Below are 11,273 nucleotides of genomic sequence, written 5' to 3' on the forward strand. Positions count from 1 at the left end.
AATTGCCATCCTAGTAAGAGTCAGGGGACATGTAACGATGCAAAAAAGTTATGTGGAGAAATTTCTAATTCCAAGAGCCTTCAAAAAATTGACACATGTTTCTACTACGTAATTCGCAACATGAGACCAAGTAAGGTGAATCACTTAAATCCACTTGACACATGTTAATTGGTCTTGTGGACTTAGAAATGATTGTGCTAGTTGATGTGTATTATGGACCATAGATTAAATCCAAAAGAAAAGAGAGAAAGTATTGTGGTCAATCACCCTCCTAGTTGTGTTTGAATTGGAATTCAAATGTTTTTGGCTCTATAATTGCAAGACTTCTTCACTTGTTTCACTTGGACTTGGCTAAAGAAAAGAAAGAAAGTATAAAGAGTTAGTTAAGTGGGAGAGACTTGTTCTCTATTGATATTCTTGGCGACCTCCAATGGATTCCTTTCTTAGTATATTCATTGTTATTCTTGTGGGTAACCGTGCATTGATCCGGTGTGATTCAAATCCGAGTTCAACATCATAAGACACATTTGTAGTAAGGTTGAAGAAGATTAAGTCGGTTGGTTTGGTTTTTACACTTGGAGAGTTTATTTTTCTACATTGTAGTTGTAATAATCATTGTACACTATGTCATAAACTCTATAGACCAGTTTACAGTCAGGTAAGTCATAATGTATAGGACTACTACAAATATATTGATCTTTTTCCTCAAAAATCCATTGACATTTGGCACTCTCCCTCTTTCTTCCATTGGACTATAAATGCAGGATCTTGTTGGTTTGATCATCTCAATACTCCTTTTAGCAGATCAGCTTAGTCTTGGTTGTTTTACTTCAGCTTTACTCCATATTATTTTTGGATGTCTTGGTTTTGTATATTCTTCCTCTTGGGATACTTCTGCCATTTCCCACGGGCATCAATGCGTTATTTAGTCATGGACACTGCAGGCGGTTGGTTGTCCTCGCTCGTGTATATACTTTATGGAATATAACTTATGCGATAATTTTCGTAAGTGGTTATTGCATATGCCTCATCTTATTTTTCCTCGTCTATTGTATTTAGTTGTTCTTCTAACGTTATTCATGAACTTCTTCAATGGTAAACTTGATAACATTTAGAGTCGACAATACTGCATTAACAAACCCTTACATTCTCTATAACATTGGAAGATTACATGTTCTAAAATATCACAATTACCATTTTTTTAGAGAAACATAATGTTAGTATTTCTTTAATAGGAAATGTTGCACTTCCCTTTTATGTGCTCTTTTGTCTGGAAGTACTATGGAAGGTGTGAAAGATTTTCACTAAAACAATCTCTTACGTGCAATATTGCTAACACAGGCAGAAATATATTGTTAAAAGTAAATTAATGCTTCTATCATTAAGAAGAATATATGAAATGTTCACTTAGGGTGAAGATTGAATGTTATGTAGTGTCCAAGAAAAATGTTGATTCGTTCAGAATGTTAAGACATTTATTCGTGATTTTCTTTTCTTTATCAACAAGAAAAAAGCTATGTAAGCATATATTGCCCGTTAACAAATTAAGCTGACAATGGCAGTGCCCTTGCAGCATAGTTCGCCTACTTAACATCTAATGCCCTCCGAAAGGAAGGAATGAGTTGCTTTCTTCTAGCATCAAAGTATAAAGAATTAGTAAGTAGGATCCTTGAAGCCCGCCCGCCAAAGGGCTATGTCGAGTGATTCCTCTTGCAGTGTATTTTGACTATAGCTTTTAGACAACTTACAGCTAAGTCACTAATCATACAGTCACTATTGAGACATTGAATGCTTTCTCCTATCATCTTTGGTTTGACTCTTTTTTGAAAGAAGATTCTCTACCCTGCCTGGTAGGAAGAGCCTCGAGTCTATCTGGAAAGGATATGGTGTGTTCAAGAAAATCTCACAAGTATACGGGATTGTTGACAAGTAGTACGTAGTGAATTGGGAATAATGTTCAACTATAGTATACTAGTTACAATCAAATTAGATCAATGTAATACAAATGAGTTCAGTTTGTTTGTAATTATCCTATTTTACCCTATGAATTATGTAAAAGATCGATTTTTTTTAATATCAAATAATGAGATAAATATATTGGATTTTAGAATCCATCTATTAATCTCTGTTTCGAATTCTCGACTCGTGTAAGTTAGTGTTTGTAACAATCAATAATTTATTAGTATCTAACCTTATTTTTCAAGATAAATTAAACCTATCCCGAGCATGACATGATTATATTCCTAGTTTGAATTCATAAGCAAAGAAATGCATTCAGTCACATGATTTTCAATCTAGATTGCACAAATCATAAATGTTATTTCTAACATCTATTGTCTATATGTTAAATATGCAATGTAATAACCTATTGTGAGTCTTCGAACACTACAATAAGTAAAAAAATTATCGTAATGGTCATCAAGCGTTCAAACAATGAAATAATCATGTATATTTCATAAAAAAACACAAGAATTAACTAAAATACTTAAGTCTTGGTTAGACATATCAATCAAAAAATTTCATCATTCACCAAGTACATAAAAAGTATTTAGCATAGCATTATTGAATACAAATTATACAAAAGATATTGAAACGACATCGCCCTAAATAAAGAATGAGATGAAGAACCTATAAACTCAATTTATTGCACTTCAACTTCAATCCAGCATTGAAATTTCAATTCTTGTTGTAAAATCTCTTGTTCAGCTCTTACTAACCTCAATTCTATGATAAAGACAAGGTAGAATATGTTTTGCACGACTTCCTAGCTTAAAAGGATGATAGAAATATCATATTAAACCAAGACAGAACAAAAAAGGAAAGTAGAATTTTTCCTTCAGAGATGAACCATGCATACGCATGGTTTGCCCTCATGCGTACATATGGAAAGTCGATTTAGTCCTCAGTTAGGCCACATGAGGGCCATGCGTACACATGGTCTTCTCTTTAGGGGACCAACTTTACGATTTGGTCTCTAAACTTTCTCAAGTGTCCATCTTAGTCATTCTTCATTAATTTTCATCCCGTTTCCTTATAATCACATCCAATTGAGTCTTAGCACTCTCAAATATTCGTTCCACCGTACAATCCGACCTTTAATTATTTGCACTTCAATCTCTAAATATTGACTTTCTTACAATTCAGTCCTCTATTCATCATTTTTCTCTAATTTCGCCTTTTTATCGATTGTTTCCTAACAAACACAATTCAAATCGAATAATATGTTGAAATACCAACAAATACTCTAATTTCAAAGCCTAAATAAGTGTACAAAATATATTTGTCAAACACCCTTAAACTTGAATATTTATTTGTTATCAAACAAAATATAGCCAAACTCAACAAAACTTGGTTAGATAGCCTGTTGTTAGTCTCAGTATTGAACTTCTGTGTCATTAATATGAATAGCTTCAAAATTTCACAGTTGAAAGTAACTTCTATTTATTCAATGCAAAACTCGACGTGTGTGTGAGGACTCGTGTAGAACCTCACAAGTTCATGATTGGTTCAATTTTCGACCCTCAATAGTTTAATGTCATCTTTCTTCACTCGTGAGATACGCATTCCCAAACTCATACTTTTCACTCATTTACCCAAAGCTTGTTCCAAGGTTTAGATGATCCTAATTCTCGTCATCTCTAGTTTGGATATATTTTACTGTTATAAGTTAACACTTCAACAAATAAGGATTATTCTATATTTTTTATTGCTCAACCTCTAAACTCAACTAACCTACTCATCTCTTATTAAAGGTTTAATTCTTTCAACCAAGCGTTCGGTGTTTAATCCAAGTATATAGTGCGTCTTCTGTTTCATTCATTTTTTTTTAAATTATGTTGTGCATATTCTATTTCATACACTAGTTTGATCTCTTTTTAAGTTTTCTTTTTGGGATCTTTTATAGGCTAGCTTCGCAATAGGTCAACTTTTTTCCTTTTTCATACTTTGATTAGTGTTATGTTCGTTGTTTAACACTTAATCTTATAAAATCAATCCCTAACTCAAGATTTTACATATCTCTATCTTGTTGGCTTTAGACAATCCACACAACAAGCTCACACATAAAATCCTTAAAATCTTAATGTTTCAATTTACTAGTTCATCAGTCTTTAAACCATCTTAGAAGTGGTTTAGGGATGTATGTAATCGTGATTTTTCGGAGGTCTATCAACTAATTTCACTATGTTCAATCTTTTTCAATATATGAACCACAACACTCACTTATAATGCAAAACCCAAATTTCGTGCGCAATTGAGATCAAGTTTTATATAAACAAGCATCAATCAACTCAACATAGAATTTTTCAGCAAATTCTAAGTCTAATACATAATTTCAATATATATATATATCATTACCGTCTAGGCCATCCAACCTGCACAAACACACAAAATCAATATAAAAGTATAAAGGACATATTTTTATGATCTTAAATGATTTATGATTTTTTATTCTTTTTAATAACAATCAACAATCACACAAAAGTAGTAAATTATACACAATAGATGATAAAACCAACCACCTCCAAACTTAACATGTGCATTACCATCAATGTACAAGAATGTCAACAGAAATGTATAAGAAAAGGCAAACAAATGACCTGAAGACTTCTCTGGTCAATTTGATGGAGTGGTGGAAATGGAAGGAATGTCCTTGACACTACACCAAAAATTGCTATTTGCAACGGTCAAAAAAATTGCAATTGACCTTTTGCAGCGTTTGGGCGTATGTTGTGGGCTTTAGTGTTGTCATAGAGCGGAAGGTTTTCACAACGTGCATTGCGCGTTGTCTTAGGTTTTTCGCAACGTGCATTGCGCATTGTCTTAAGGTTTTTCGCAACGTTCATTGCGCGTTGTCTTAAGGTTTTTCGCAACGTGCATTGCGCGTTGTCTTAAGGTTTTTTGCAACGTATATAGTGCATTGTTTTAAGGTTTTTCGCAACCCACAATGCGCGTTGTCTTAAGGTTTTTCGCAACGTGCATTGCGCGTTGTCTTAAGGTTTTTCGCAACGTTCACCGCGCATTGTCTTAAGGTTTTTCGTAACGTTCGCCGCGCGTTGTCGCTTCTTTAATTCTTTTTTTTCTCCTTTTTTGCGCATGTTTAGACTTCCCTAATAGTAGTGATACCAATTGACACGATCCATCCTGAATTATCCTAAAGGACTCGACACGTGTCGTGCGCCAATAGTAGATACCAACTAAATGTCGTACCCACCATCAAGACAACCCTGACTTACTTTACTGTGATATATTTTTATAAAAATTTTGACAGAGTTTCCTCTGAAATATGGACTAAACCAACCTGAAAATCAACAAAAATCTCATAAAAACATTTAAACCAAAAATCTCAAAAACCACCAATAGCACCAATATTTTATCCATACACAATAAACATAAAACATGTACAATTACTTCTTCAAAACACAATAAAGACTCCAATACAGAAACGAGAGCACACAAACCAGCAAAAACAAATATGTCAAGAATATATACAATGAGTCAACTACAGGAATTACAATAGGAAAGCTAAAGCATTGTCCATAAGCCATCCCGAAGCAAGCTGCTTACATAAATGAAGTCCAAGAAGGCACATGCATAAGAGAACTTAACTTCAAATTCTTCTCTTAACTCAGCTCGACTCCATATAACTGCAATAAGGAAAGAATATAGAGGTTAGGTACATTAATTAATAAAATGCTAGGAAACTCAAATACACACAACATTAACAATGTGTCAATCATGTTCAGAATAAGCTTATCACACAACATTAAAAGTCTTTGCTCAGTTGAATAAGCAAAAATTCAAGAAATACCTTCGTCAAATGAGTCTAACACTACTCTTTGGCCAAGCAACAGTACTTCCCATGGTTTCACTAAGAACTCAAAATTCATCAGTAGGTCTATATAAGGTCAAATGACCCATATACACTTCCTCAACCCAAACCTTCCAACAATCTCGTCCAAGTGACATGTGATGTACCTTTGCGTTTGGGTTGGTTGATGCAATCTTCCCTTCTGCTACGATTTCTTCCTCATTATATCGGTACCAATGCAATAATTGAAACCTTGAATTTTCCAAATGTGTAGTCCCTCCCTGGATACCACTTCCTTGTTGGGACTACAAATTCACAATAAAATGAAAATATTCTTTTTAAAATTAGTATGCCATATAGTCTGAATTTATATTGAACAAACAATAAATAATATAAGATACATAACCTGAGGAGTAAAAGCACGTGAACTCATGTCATCTACATTCTTATTTTGAATCTGTAAAATAATAAAAAAATTAAAAAGTTATTATACGTAGTTATGTAAAGCTATGTTATCATATTATATAAAATGATAAAGTACATAACCTAAGATAACTTCAGGAGTACTTCAACTTTTTCTTCTAGTGCTCCAACCCTTTCTGATTGCGTTTGTAGTTGGCTTTCAAGTTCTCTCACTCGAGAATTACTTTGAATTTGTCCATTGACCTTTGATGGTGTAACTCCAAATCCAAGTCCCCTTACTCTTCCACGACGTTCAGGACCTAGAACTCGAGCAACAGCATCATCTCGAATTGAATCTTCTGCTAGTGTATCGGAAATAGATTGAGCACAATCTTCTATCCTTTTCTGCACTTATGCAACTTAATTTTTATATTAGCAAGTGATACACATAATAAGTTTAATTATTATTGACAGAATCCAGATATAACACACATACTAGAGTGTCGGCAACAGCTTCATTTATAGGTTTTCCATCCCTTCTCAGATGTCCATGAGTCCAGACTCTAGTTCTCAATCCTTTCATGTCTGGAAACCTTTTTTTCTACAATACAAATCAAGTAATTAGATATACTAATATTGGACATACGCAAAAACTTGATATAAACTAAAATGAATGAAAATAAATAAGAAAATCGTTACTGACACGTCCAAGTAAAGATAGTTTGAATGTGCACCAAATCGTGAGCCGTACGTTGATAACACTTTCGACCCATAGTGTGTAGAAGCTTCTGATTAGTTCTCATTTTACTGAACTTGGCACTTTTTTCCTATTAAGAGAACATAAAAATTGAACAACAACAATCAACTAAATTTTAAACTCAAGGGAATCAAAAAACAACTTACTTGAAAGTCAGTAGAAAGAGTATCTTCTACAAACTTCTTCCATGCTTATTCGGAGTTTACATTCTTCGGTCTAAGAAGGGAAATACTGCGTGTTCTATTCACAAATGATGTCGCTTGAATTCTGATTTCTTTTCTCAATCTTGATTTGTATGTCCTCCAATACTTTCCCATTTGCTGAAATGTCATTTTTTGATGGAAATCACTCACATTGAACCTTTGTTATATTTTTGTGCACAGATATAAGAAATGATGTTAGGAAGGAAATAGATGTAATAAATAGTACAAGAAATTAAAGTTATTGTATTTATCAACGTACCTGTCTGAAAGTCCAAAGTTCCATTTTTTTTAGTGTCACCTACTGACTGCCAATCCTTAATTACAATACGCACATACTCTCGTACAATGGCTCCAACCATGTTAGCAAATTTATCAGAGTTAGTGCCAACTACTTGCCCAAATTCATTAAATTCAAGCTCCATCTCATGATTCCTATTTTCAGGAACTGCTTTCACTTGGGTTGGACCTCTTTTCTTTTTGTTCATTAGTAATTGGAGTTGATACAGTATTTTCTGGTTCACTTGAAAGTCTTAGTCTTTTATTGATCTCTTGAATTGCAACGACAATTGCAGCTTTTCGACGTTTTGAACTCTTCAAAGCTTGCTTCATTGACTTAAAGAATGAAACATAAAATTATGACATGGCTATAATTATTCTCTTGTTGACAAATATCTCAAGAATTATAAAAAAACACACTGACCTGAGCTGCATCCATCGTATAACGTATATTACTGTCAACTGGTTCGACACAAATGACTTCAAGAATACAAAAATCTACAAACAAAAAGAGAAAGATTTACCAAAAGCAATTGATCTACAAATATCAATTTAAAACATGTGTCATTATTCTCTTGTTGACAAATATCAATTTATTATTGTCGTTGTATAAAAGAAAAAAAAAGAAGAAGCTACGTGTAAATAAGATTGACTTTCCTACAAATTTTGAAGTTGAAATCACTCATAGACACATATATATACAAAGCATACATATATACATATGTTAATCACACCCACGCCTATATATAGTATATACACACATATACATAATAATACCTACAGCTTATATTTCTATTAAATAAGCGCACACATATACGTGCAGGCATATACATATATTGGCACATATAATGTGCACGCTCATCTATACATATACGTACAACATATATTTACTCAGCCAATGGCACACTCATTTCATATATAAAATGAAATAGAAACATTATTTTAATACTAATCAAATAAAATATCATGATTGCTTTTGAATTCAAAATTAAACAATTGAGTAAATTAATGATTAAAATTCCATACCTTACCGTCATTATCATTTTCTAGAATTCAAAATGCCAATTCATTCATGACTATGATGGAGCCGACTTTAACATGTAAAGCGGTGAAGAAAATAGGTAAAGTCTTATTTTCTAACTTAATGACAAATAATTGGCATAATGTATGGAAATAAATTTTAACACTCCTTACTTATCTTATTAACTTATTTGAATCCTTTAATTATTTTATTGATTTAAAACCCATTTTGTTGTTACAAATATTATTTTTATATTATTAAATTACTCAAAAATGCACTTATTGAAAAGAGGAAATACATCTAAATTCAATACAAAAACAAGACGAGTTAAAATCACATAATAAAACCAATTTATTATATAATTTAATCATATTAAACGTAGGTTAATAGGCACACCGATGTTTTAGGACGTCTAGAACATATTTCATTGTAAAAACAAAATAATTTGTCACAATGAATACAATTATACTAATTTAAGAAATAAATTTAACACTAATAATAATCTAGATAGATATGAAAGCAAGCATGTGGTGTTATAGTGATTACCCGCAGAAAAGATTGGAAGAAGCCGAGAAGGAGAAGGCCAAATACAAGGAGATGAGAAGGTATTGAAGTCTTTACTACAAGGAAGGCTTTCCTTGTGGCCGATGTTAGGAAAAATATCCAAGGAGTTTAAGCTGGATAAGAAAAGCTAAGCAGCCTATGCGAAATTTTACTTATCTAATAGGAGATCCAATTGGTGAAGACCAAGCAATATGTTACTTCTAAGGACATCTACAATGAAAAGAATGAAATGACTTTGATTTGCAATCAATTGGAGAGTAATGAAATAAAATTGGCTATTGTAGAGTCTAGCCTTTCCAAGGTGAAAGTTCGCGAGGTAAAAGTTATTGAGGAAGCTATGCGGTAGTAGGGCAATAAGGTTTTTGATATTATCAGGAATCTTCATTTTGAGTTGAACATGAACTTATTGATATTACCAATAAGCCATGATACGAGAGGCTAGGATAAATGGGAGTGCAAAGGCAACTTATTAAATACATCATGACATTGTAGCTTTAACCACAAATAAATTAAATATGGGGATAATTGACAAAATAGACTAAAAATTGTTTCCACAATGGAAGGGCAGCATCTTTAAGCAATACCGACCAATTGAATGTGTAGTAGCAATATAAGGTGACTGTCATGTTAACTAGTGTAGGACTAACCCTTAATAGTCTACTCCTCAACCAAAATAAAAGTTTTAACTGAAGTTTAAAAAATATTTTTCAACAAGAGACTTGAGAAGATCAAAGATTTATTCAATATTAGAATTTTATTTCATCAAATATAACTAAGAATACATAGCATAGCAATCAATGAAAACTCGCATAGTGTCTGAAATTGTCAAAAAAGGAAATAAGGGTTGAACCCCTAACGTTGGTATATCAAATTTGTAAAGCTTTAACGCACAATTCTCAAAGAATTTAACATGGTAAGTGATGACTCTTATTACAATGATATGAGTAACTGGGAGGGTTAAATTGCATGAATAGTATGTGAAAACATATAAAGAAACAATTTATGCTTCAAAAATTATACGTAAACTTAATTAAACTACAGTGCCTAAGCATATAGTGATCATAAAGCTTAGACATCCAATTAAAGAAAACTTAGACATCCAACCATCTTAGATATCAAAGGGCTTACAACGCCTTAAAATAGAAAGGAAAAAAAAAGACCTAGCAAAATTCGAAAAAAAGATATTTTTCCAAAAATAGAAAAATATGAGATAACTACTAAGATGAAAAATCCTTGTCTTCAGGATCATCTTCCAACAAACGGAATACAAATCCGAATTTTATGGAAAGAGATATTGCAAAAATAAAAATTACTATAAATAGCAAAAACGCTTAAATAAGGGCCTAAATGATGGGTTTTGCCCAAAATTGGCTCGATTCCAATCGAATTAGACTAGCAATTCGTCAAAAATGAACAAACCCAAAGTTATCATGAAATCCAAAACCATTATTTTGCCTTGCGATTATGCACTTCATCACTTCTTCAATTAAGTGGACATTTTTTGCACTACTAAATATACAAACGAGGCAGCATATAGAAAATACTTTTGAACATATAATATGAACACAGACTGCATATCATATGAACTGGACAACAAATAAATCCCCGTACTAGCAAACATCGAGTGCCACCATCAGCTAGTTCAATTACACCACAAGTCCAGTTCAATTTCCTAATTTTATTATCTGTAAGGGCACTATTGATGATTTTATTGCAGTTCAATTACACCACAGCACTTACTGATTGCTATCTCATTGCAGTCAAGCCATATTCTAGCAAACTAAATCAACAGAGAACATGATAGATACACAGAATTTATACGACAAAATGATAGATTAAGAAATATTTCTCTACGTGAGAGTACCTGAGATCCAAAGAATAGGCAGAGTGGATTGAGCAGAAGATTTCAGAAAAATTGATAATCTGTAAAAATCGTCAGAAATGCGGCCTCTTCGAAATGCATAAGTAATTAACTGCAACAAAAAAGTTAAACGATCAAAATTGAAAAAATAAAAGGAAATAAATTTAATTAAGTTTTGTGAAGCTCAAATCGAGTAAAAATGTAGAGTTTGGGACTCACGAGCAAACAGTGTGCGTGTGTTCCAATGGGTAGATTTCTAATTGAAGTAAAGGAATACTTACGAGAGCTGGGCTGCTTTGCACTACGGCTGAGGTTGCTGCTTCGACTGTGGGTAGAAGAACCAGAGAGCTGGATGAGGGGAGACCTTCACGTCCCTAACC

General features: G+C 32.8%; 1 long non-coding RNA gene across 1 annotated transcript; it reads right to left on the minus strand.

Moving 5' to 3' along the window:
* Window positions 1-5,391: 5,391 nt before the first annotated feature.
* Window positions 5,392-7,946, minus strand: LOC111400025. Its single transcript, XR_002703818.1, has 8 exons — window positions 7,872-7,946; window positions 7,431-7,783; window positions 7,115-7,328; window positions 6,915-7,038; window positions 6,708-6,812; window positions 6,356-6,616; window positions 5,810-6,266; window positions 5,392-5,645 (listed from the first exon to the last, which is right to left on the minus strand). It is a non-coding gene; the product is annotated as an uncharacterized LOC111400025 (long non-coding RNA).
* Between the last annotated feature and the right edge of the window lie 3,327 nt (window positions 7,947-11,273).

The sequence above is a fragment of the Olea europaea genome, chromosome 9 (genome assembly GCF_002742605.1).
Source record: "Olea europaea var. sylvestris chromosome 9, O_europaea_v1, whole genome shotgun sequence".
Lineage (NCBI taxonomy): Eukaryota > Viridiplantae > Streptophyta > Magnoliopsida > Lamiales > Oleaceae > Olea > Olea europaea.